The sequence below is a fragment of the Camelus ferus genome, chromosome 14, assembly GCF_009834535.1.
Source record: "Camelus ferus isolate YT-003-E chromosome 14, BCGSAC_Cfer_1.0, whole genome shotgun sequence".
Classification (NCBI taxonomy): Eukaryota; Metazoa; Chordata; class Mammalia; order Artiodactyla; family Camelidae; genus Camelus; species Camelus ferus.
The window spans coordinates 35,862,904-35,872,516 of NC_045709.1; the positions used below are offsets into that span (position 1 = coordinate 35,862,904).

The window sequence follows — 9,613 nt, forward strand, 5'->3', positions numbered from 1 at the left end:
TGCCGCCAGTTGTCATTATTTCTAAGCAACGTCACCCTGTGCTGTGTCACCATGGCAACCGTGGGCCACCACTTGGAGGAGTGCAACAGGGAAATTGGGGGAAAGGAAAAATAGTCATTGCTCCTAGTCACGAGCAACTTCTGCGGTAGCAAACGTGCTTCTTCCCATTTTACAGAAGGGGAGACTGAGGAACGGGCTAACGCTTTCCCTCATTCCTGTGAGTGAGGAGGAACCTGGAAAGCCTGATGACCACACCCTACACATGCTCCCTTGTTGACATGGAGTTCCCTGAGTCATTTCAACAAGCATCCAGTGTGACGGGAACAAAAGGACAAATAAACAAACAGTGAGGGTGGGTGCGTCAATATTTTGAGCCAAGGGGTCCTTAGACAACTATTTTAATGTCTTAACCACTGCTCTCTTAACTACATACCTTGCACGTTTTCTTCAAACACACAATTCTTATTTAAATGCAAGTAGTTTTGCTTTTCCAGGTCTACTGGTCTGTGGACGTGACTCAGTTCCTTAATTCTCCTCTGCCAATTGCATTTCTTTCAAAGACATATCCATTTTCCTTTAAGTGTTTTTTAAGAGGCATACTGCTGAGTTGGAAAATTAATAACCTGGTATAACCTGTGATACCACCCTCACCACAAGCTCTCAAGTTACCTGTTCATTATTTTTCAAAATGATTTTATCACCTGCGTTCCCATGTGCCTACTTCAATTGCTCTTCTAATGCTGCTTATTCCTGAAACTGGTCTGACCTCCTTCTCTAAGAGAGCCAACAGCTTCGAATCAAACCAGATCTGACAAGATAAAAAGAGAGAGAGGAAAAAGGGTAGAGTCTGAATAACACCTTCTCTGGTATGCAGATTATCACATGGCTACCTACTTACACTCTTTGCCTATTACAGTGCCCGAAATTTTTTTTTGTCATTAACACTGTGTGAAACAGCAACTTGACCATGAAGTAATGCTTTTGCATTGAAAGCATTATTTTCCTAATGCCGTCTCTTTTTAGCAGGGATGAAGTGGAAATAATTTTTATGATGACAATAAAACTCTTATGTGTATAGATTTAAAAAACAAGTTTCTTCTGTATAGCACAGGGAACTATATTTAGTACCTTGTCATAACCTTTAATAAAAAAGACTATGAAAACAAATATATGCGTGACTGGGACATTGTGTTCTACATCAGAAATTGACACATTGTAACTGCCTGTACTTCAATTAAAAAAAACCTCTGTGTAGATGTAAATGATGTTTTGCTTATTGAAATGGGTCTGCTTGGCAGCAATCAAGATGACTTTTTCAGGATTTAAGAGAAGTGTGCATCTAAATGAAAAATGGATAGTTTACCTAAATCCATGCTCCTGAGAGTCAAGAGATGCAGCTTATATGACCATGTGCCCTTGAGCAAGTGGTTAAACCTGAAAGTTCCTTTGCCCCATCAATACTAGGTTGTTGCCAAGACCCTACTGATAAACTATCTCTGAAAGAATCTGGAAGACTTAACACAGAACACTAGCATAAGGACTTCATTCCTGGGGTCCTTTCGAGCTGTGGCAGTGAGCACTGCACCTGACGGTAGAGACCTTGGTGAAGGCCAGTGATAACCTCTGCAGCACTTGGCAGAGAGGATCCTGCCTGCACCACATTTCCCAGGAAGAATGACTCAGCAGCAGCAAACATTTATGAAGCCGGGCTACGCGCTCCTCACTGTGCCCGGCCCTGCAACCAATGCTCCATCAACTCTGCCCACAGGTGTCACCAGCTCTCATGTAGCTTCGCAAACGCTAGTTCTGCTATTTTCAAAGAAAACTGTTGATAAAGATCCCTGTCCTCAAGCCAGCAGTTTTAAGGGTTCTCTCTTATCTGTCTTAAGCTGATGCTTTAGAACTCCTAAAGGTTCCCTTCAGAAAGAGAAGCACTTTGGTGACCAAGAGTCAGAAAGAAGAGTGTTTGGAGGCACAAGTCCGTGGGTAGATCATGGACAGTGTGTGGATAACTGTCTTAGTGCCCCTCATTCCCTACCCAAACCACCATTATCTCATTAGGTTTTGGGCAGGTTCTAGAAGGAAAGGGCAACCAGTATTCTTTTTTCCAAAGTGGAAAAGTATAAAAAGGCCCTCTGAAACACACTTGCCTGCCCCTTGGGAGCAGCCTAACTGCCTGTCAGCAAATGGGTAGGGCTGGCAGCTGGAAGAGCTGAGTGTTAGTTTTTGCGCAGTCCCCCTCCAGGCCTCAGTTTACTAAATCATAAAAAAAGGACAAAGTAGTGGTTTTCAGACTCAGATGTAAGATGCTACATGGCCAAAGATAAACATATAGTGTAGTTTATGGAGGAATCAATTTTACTTAAAAAGTTTTGGTATAAAAGGGGTAAATAATTTTATAGTAGAGCAGATACATATAACGGAGTAGAAGGTAAGATTTAGAAAACGTTAGATAAGTAAGGAAACCTGTTCTGTCGGTCCTTCTATGCCTCAGGAGAACATCGCCTCTCTCCTCTGCCATCGGGATGCCTCAGTGGAAAAAATGTAAGAAATGCTGGACAGCAGGACTTTTCCATGCCAGGGATTGTGCTGGTTGCCTAGCAGTGAGAGGGAACTTAAGGGAGATGCGTGATCTAGTGGGGTTTGGGTTGTTAACTGCAGCAGAAACACAAAAGTTCATTAAAGCTAAAGGTTTCATCTGAATCACTAATCCCCTTCGAAAAAGAAAATAAACCTTCCCCAGGCCATTCACTTGCCTAAAATGATCATGGGGGTGTACTCTGGACTTAGTGTCACCTTTGGAGCCGGGACATCTAATATGCCAATGAATTTACTACAACATCAGGACCAGCCAAGAGCACCTGGGCTGTTCATGTCACTGAAAAGTAGTAGCCTTTGGGTTTAAGTTGTATTTGCTCACATTTGACAGGAGTCAATCTTGCTTTAAGAAATCCATGAAACTAACTATTTTTCTTAGGAATTTACACTATGACCAAGGACAGTACAGTAATTAAGAAGCAGATTTGGGAATGCAGATCATTTTATATCTCTTTATATTAAAGGAAGGGGGACTAGGTCTAAGGTCAAAAGAAGTCAAAGTGCAAGTTCAAATCAAATGTTTAGACTGAGAAAAATATTTTCAGAATAGAGGCAAATGCTTTTCAGAGGGTATTGAAGAGATAAGTTACAGTAAGACTGTTAGAGTAAGTTAGTAATATTAATTTTATTTTAATTTAAACTTTTACAACCAAAATTTTCATAAGCTCCAATTCTTAAAATATTAAGTGCTTTCCTTATCAAACATAATGTAACAAAATCCTCCATCATGCTTCAAAAATTGGAATTTTTTTTTATATTTCTAGGTGTGAATTATGATACATTTTTCAAAGAGAAATCATAAATTTAACAAATTTGGAAATGATTCAGTGTTATAATATTTTAATCTAAATATCTAAATGCTTCCTACTCAGCAACATTTATCAGCCAAACTTTTAGATGCTTGAAAAAATTTTATTGGAAAACTCCTAAGAAAAATGTAGCACATTTTCTAGAATGTAAACTTCCAAAGAACACTCTATGATCATTTCTGTAATAAGTATAATAATAAGTATGGTGTTACTATAAAAAGAAAATTTTTGTGTATCATTATTTCATAAAGGGAAGATTAGCTAAAGGGTTTTTTAATGAGTGTGAACACTAGTAAACTTGGAGCACATTTAATTTCCCTGCATTTACTTGTATAGGTCCACACTTTAATCAACTGAGCAAGCTTAAAGAAGACACGAAAAACGGGAGAGTTGGGAAGAGCACTCTGGCAACAAACGAACAGTATCCATACGTGATATTAACGTTTACTCCTGTGTCACAGGTGTTTCTATTTCAAAGGATGAAGTTTTAACTCATAAGAATATAATTATATAATTAGAATGTAATAAGAACTTAATAACTGTGTAAGTTTTCACCTGATATCCTTTAATCAAGTCATGAACTTTTTTGGGTACAATTATGTGACCAGAACTGTGCATCCCTAAGTCTAGGCTGAGATTCCCTAGAGTTGAGACTAGAATTTTTCCTTACTTTGCTTTAAGCACAAGGTTCAGTCAATATTTGTTGAGTAGATAAATGAATGGACGGATAGATGGATGGATGGAAGGGACAAAACAAAAAAAGTTTTGGTTCTCTTTATTTTAAATTTATATATCAGTTATATTTTCTATAAAGCAAGAAACTTTTGTGCAATTAGTCTAAATGTATGAGCCTGAATTTTTTTAATATCATAAAACTAATATTTATGAGATGTGTAAGTGCCTTAGATTTCAGTTAGCAAGATGAAAAATCTGCTGGTTGCTATTATTAAAATTCTCCAGGGAAACTTGCATTCATAGCAGGATATAAAATAGAGAGAAACCTCTGTCACTATTTTTGAGAATTTTCAGAACATCAGCTGTTCAGAATTTTCAAAAAGTCATGAAATTGTGCAGCCAATACATTAATATGTAACAAGAATATATGGTATAACTATTGGAAAAGGGGAGAACATGTTATCATTATCTTCAGATAATATGATTATATGCCCAGAAAATTTAAGAGAATCAAATTTAATTCTCACAAGGAAAAAGTCAGTCCTGTTAAGCTGCCAGAAGTAAGATAACTAAAATTAAATAGAACCAATAGTTTTCTTGTTCTGTAGCATAGCAATAAATCAGGTAGAATATATAATAGAAAAATATATCATTCATAATAGCTACATAAAACAATTGGGAATAATGCTAACTGAAAATGTACTGGACAAACATAAAAATTAATCAACTTTACCTGGAGATATAAAGTAACATTTAAGTAAAATTGAGAGCTATTTCTAGATTAACATTCTTATCATTTAAATATGTTCCTACAAAATTAATTTATAGAGTTAACACAATTTTAATAAAGTCTTAAAAGGATTTTTTGTTGCTGGAAGAGGTTGCTCCGAGTACGGGAAAGATTAAAAAGTATTTTGAAATTTATCTGAAGAAGAAATAGATGAGGGCAGAATGAAGTTTCTGAAAAAGAATTATAATATTTGGAATTGGCCTTAGTAGATGCATACATATAATACTAATCTAAAACAATCAAAACAGTTTGTTACTGATGAAGGAATAGATAGATAAATCAATAGAATTGACTACAAGTATCTTGAAAGAGATCCCACTATAACTAAGAACTTAGGGTCCAAGATAATAAGTACTGCACATGGGAAAGGGTGCCTTATTTGTATCGAATAAGAATTGTTTAGAAAAATTGGGGAAAAAATTAATTTATAAACTCAACTTCTACTGTTCATCAAAATAAACTCCATGTTGATTTGATTAAAAAGATCATCCAGAAAAAGGCAAAAGAAAATACAGGTGAATCTTTAATGGATAACAGGCATGCAAGTCTTTCTAAGAATTCAAAAAAACAAACAATGTAAACAAAGAAAATAAAGAACAACAACAGAAAGGTCAATCTTTAATGGCTTCAATATGTGGGAACTCAAAGCTTCTGACTTCTTGGTATAATGTCAACTTGAGCATAAGTAGCTGTCTAACTTCCCCCACAAAATCCCTAGTGAAATAACTAAAGGCTGATTTAAAAAATATGGGAAAAGAAAACTTTAAGCTGTGTTAGAAACAAGGAAAGTGTATCAGCATGTTTTGAAGTCTGTGCTATTACTAGTTATACTGAAAAACTCCAAATTTTGCCCAGGAGCTATATTAAACCGAAAAACAACAGTTCAGTGATTTCTCCCTTGCACAGCCAAAATAGCAACGGCAGGGAGGCTTGGCTGGGTTGGATACTCGGCATGCAAGCTAAACAAAGGAAAGGCTGGGTAGAGAGAAGTAACTCCTATGACGAGAAACTGAGCAGAGATGACACATCCCTGCTGGGTACCCCGTGGCCGGAACTCCCTCCACCACCACTGAAGCTGCGCCACCGCTGAACTCAATCAAATTGACACCAAGGAATCATCTAGTTAATATTTGAGGAGAGGTTTCCATCTACAGTCAGGTGGCAATTTAGGAGCTGTAAAAAGACTTCTCTGCCCTGTCTGAATAAAAAGGACCAAACCTGGACAGACTTCTTTTCATGCACAATGAATGAATGAAGAAAAGACAAACAAGATAAAAATTAGATATGCAACAAAGATTCAACATGAGACCGATGGAAAGATTCTGCAAACCAAAAAGAGGGTCACAATGGAGCACCCAAGATTCATCATTAATAAGTAGGAAATATTAAGACAGCATCTTGCTTTGAGTTTTCAATAAAGTTCAGTAAAGCTCGTCCTTTCTTCATGAACTTACAAAATAGGAAAGGAAAGATGAGAAGAAAAGACAACAGGCTGGATTGAAAAGGAACTGAGAGAAAGCCAGAAATAAAAATGGTAATTGGTTGACACAAGCAAGGAATCTGAGTAAACCAACATTTCAATGGCAGATTAAAAATCTTAATTTTCTGTAGTAAAGAGCACTGTCAGGATACAAAATGGACTCAATGAGGTGGAGAATACACAAGACACAGTTATACAACATAGAGAAAAAGGAACAAGAGTTTAAAATGATCAGAGACCTAGTGACATATACGGATGTCAGACAACAAAGATCCTAGCTTAGAATTATTAACGCCCCAGCGAGGAGCGGGGAGCAAATGAAATAGAAGCAATAATTAAAAGATGTAAGTAAGAAAGTCTTGAGAGGTTCAAAAAGGAACTGAGAAAGAAGATCCAAAGAGACTTCTGTGTCCTGAGCAAAGCAATGAAAAAAGCTTCTGAACTTAGAGCATCCTAGCAATTGTGAAGATAAAGGAAGATTTCTAAAATTATTAGCCCTTCTGCCCAAAAAAGGGTTAGCTACAAATAAATTGATTGGCTTCTGATTTCTCTTTTGCAGTACAAAACCCTAAGAGCCAAAAGAAACATGCCTCTTGAATTTTGAGGGGAAAATTTATTACTCCAAAGAATATACTCAATTATATTAGGTTTCCTGCATCAAAGTGAAAAATATTCTCAAATATGCAGGAATCAAAAAATACAGCAGTTCCCAGGAATGCCACTTTGAGGGATATATCCTAAAGGAGAAAAAAATCAGGCATTGGGATTAAACACTCATATATCAGGATGTTAATCACAGCATGATTTATGAAAATAAACAGAACTAATGTAAATGTTAAGTGACAGGAAATGCTACTATAAATGATGGTACTTCGTATCACTGGACATCAAGCAGCTCTTAAAAACCATGTTTTCTAATAATACAGAATGTCAGGTCCAAACACTCATGTGATATTAAATATTTTATATTTTTTTCTTCAGGAAGCAAATATTTTATTATCGGAAAATAAATAAAACAAAAAACATTCTGAGACAAAAATTCTAAAAATGTCCCCTGGGCTTTTATGCTTGTGAACATGTCACTTCCTCATTTAAAACTGAACAATAGGTCAAATGTTATGAAGATCTAGGGACAATCATTTACAAATTGGATACACTTTCCAGACTGAATATCCCCAAATGCAAGAACATAGCAAGATAGGGAAATCACAGTATTTTGCTAAGTGTGGACATATTTTCATTATTGTGAACTTTGCCCAGTTAGATGAGATAATAAGCATATTATATATCATTGTCTGTTGTCCAAGTTGCTCAGCAGAAATTATAATAATAAATATTACCGAAAAATAAGTCACAAGGTAAAATACAGTTTAATATTTAAACAATTCGATGTTAATTTGAATAATTCAAACTCACAGTGAGTGGGTTGTGGTCGGGGGCTGGCCAACTTTTAAGAAAAGAGATTAAATGAAAGAATGAACAGAGTGACAATAGCTTGCAAATTGTAGCTTTCTAATAATAGTACAATTTGCATAACACTTTTCATAGAACTTGGAATAAAAATGTTACACTATAACTGCTTATTATTACTTCTAATAATAAGACAAAACTAATGTAAAATTAACCACCAAGGCACCAAATGAGACAGTTTTAACATTACATTTAGGATATGGCTCCACTTCCTCTTCATCTCCTTTGATTTTACAGGATTTTAGGAAAAAAGAGTGGAGTCTAAGAAAAGAAAAGGTATCTGAATTTTACTATTCTTAACAGCAATAATGAACATAGAGTTACTTTTTGTATTTTAAATGGTTGAAGATATTAGGCTGAGGTTTGGTCTCTTTGGGGACTCAGCACGTTTTTTAAGAAGGGTTGGCTAAGGTTTGGAATGAAGCATGAGTCTGTGGTATCAGCTACCCATAATCACTGTCATGCTGTAATCAAAGAAGCTATTCAACCACATACAAGAGCCTCAAACATGACTATGAAATATTATGAAAAGTAAATTGTTATGCAAAGAATAAATAATTACATGTTAAATCCAGGAGTAATAAATATGGGAAGGAATATTTGCAAAGAAACATGGTTTCTAGTGCAACATAAAAACATTACACTAGAATGAGATTGTCTGATGATAAATTAAGATGAGAAAGTGTGATGAAGGATTTTGCCATTTTTACTTGCATTCAAACCAAATGTTTTCCAGATATGAGTGCCTCTAGGTTTGGGGGTTAAAAGTCATAAGTAGAGCCATTGGTCTGCAGATCCAAATATTAACTGCTTGTAAACGATTTAAAATAAAGATAATGGCGCTCAATCAAAATGTAGTTAAAATATAGGGTAAGTGACATTGTTAATTGCTTTTTTAAAAGCTATCTGACTAATGAACAAACTCAAGAAAACATCTAGAGTTCTAAACAGTTTTCACATAAGCAACGCCACTGCCTTGAATCCACAGATGAGTGTTCCAGAGTTTATCATTAACTTGAGCCAATAGACAAGAGAAATAGATATGAAAGAAATGACACCTACCCTAAGAGCTCTGAGAAGAACCATAGTAACATTCTTCTAGAATGAAAAGCTGGTGGCTTTCTGTCCCAGACCTTAGAATGTTATCTCTTCTCCTGTCCTTCTTTCAAAGGGAATCAAAAGACAATTCAGAATTTTAAAAATTAGGGTAGCGTACCAAAGGGGAAAAAAAAATCTCAGCTTGTTCTCTGAGGGCTTTTATAGTATTAACATATAGCCTGGTTTCAGGTGCCCATTCCTCCTAACACCGCTGAACATGAAGGACTGAGTATGGCTACTGCAGTCTTTACTGAATCGCCTTTTAAAAGAAACCTGGTGGTCAGTCAGGGCTCTCTGCATGTCTTGGTTAAAAGCTTCAATACAATTATTATTATTAATATTATCAGCTGTTATTTACATAGAATTTTATACAGTGGATAAAGTGCTTCTAGAACACACTATCTCATTAAATTTTGGGAGTGGACAATTGGTACTCAAAGGATTGGTTTGGAGACTGTCAGCCTACAAAGTAAGGAAGAATTTCAATGACTAGTTTCATTATTTAGGCTACTCAACACTTTCTTCCCCAGATTATCAGTATCGGTCTCATTTTGACCCCATAAGTGATTCAGATTCATGATTGCCCCAGAGCTATTTACAGAACAGCAATAAGCATATTAAGAAAATCTACTGGCTTTGTGATAAAGCTGACTGTAACCAGCGCTTAAAGCTGATATCTGTGTCCTTCAGCAG

General features: G+C 36.0%; 1 protein-coding gene across 12 annotated transcripts in view; it reads right to left on the bottom strand.

The window, feature by feature from the left end:
* MBNL2 (muscleblind like splicing regulator 2) overlaps positions 1 to 9,613 on the bottom strand; it is a 149,268-nt gene that overhangs the window by 115,790 nt on the left and 23,865 nt on the right. Inside the window, exon 2 of one of the 12 annotated variants that reach the window (XM_032496750.1) lies at positions 702 to 808. The exons of 10 other annotated variants lie outside the window; for them this stretch is intronic. The gene's annotated coding sequence lies outside the window, so the exon portion shown is untranslated. Of the gene's footprint in view, positions 1 to 669; positions 809 to 9,613 lie in introns of all 12 variants that reach the window. One more of the 12 variants, XM_032496749.1, reaches the window with a different exon arrangement.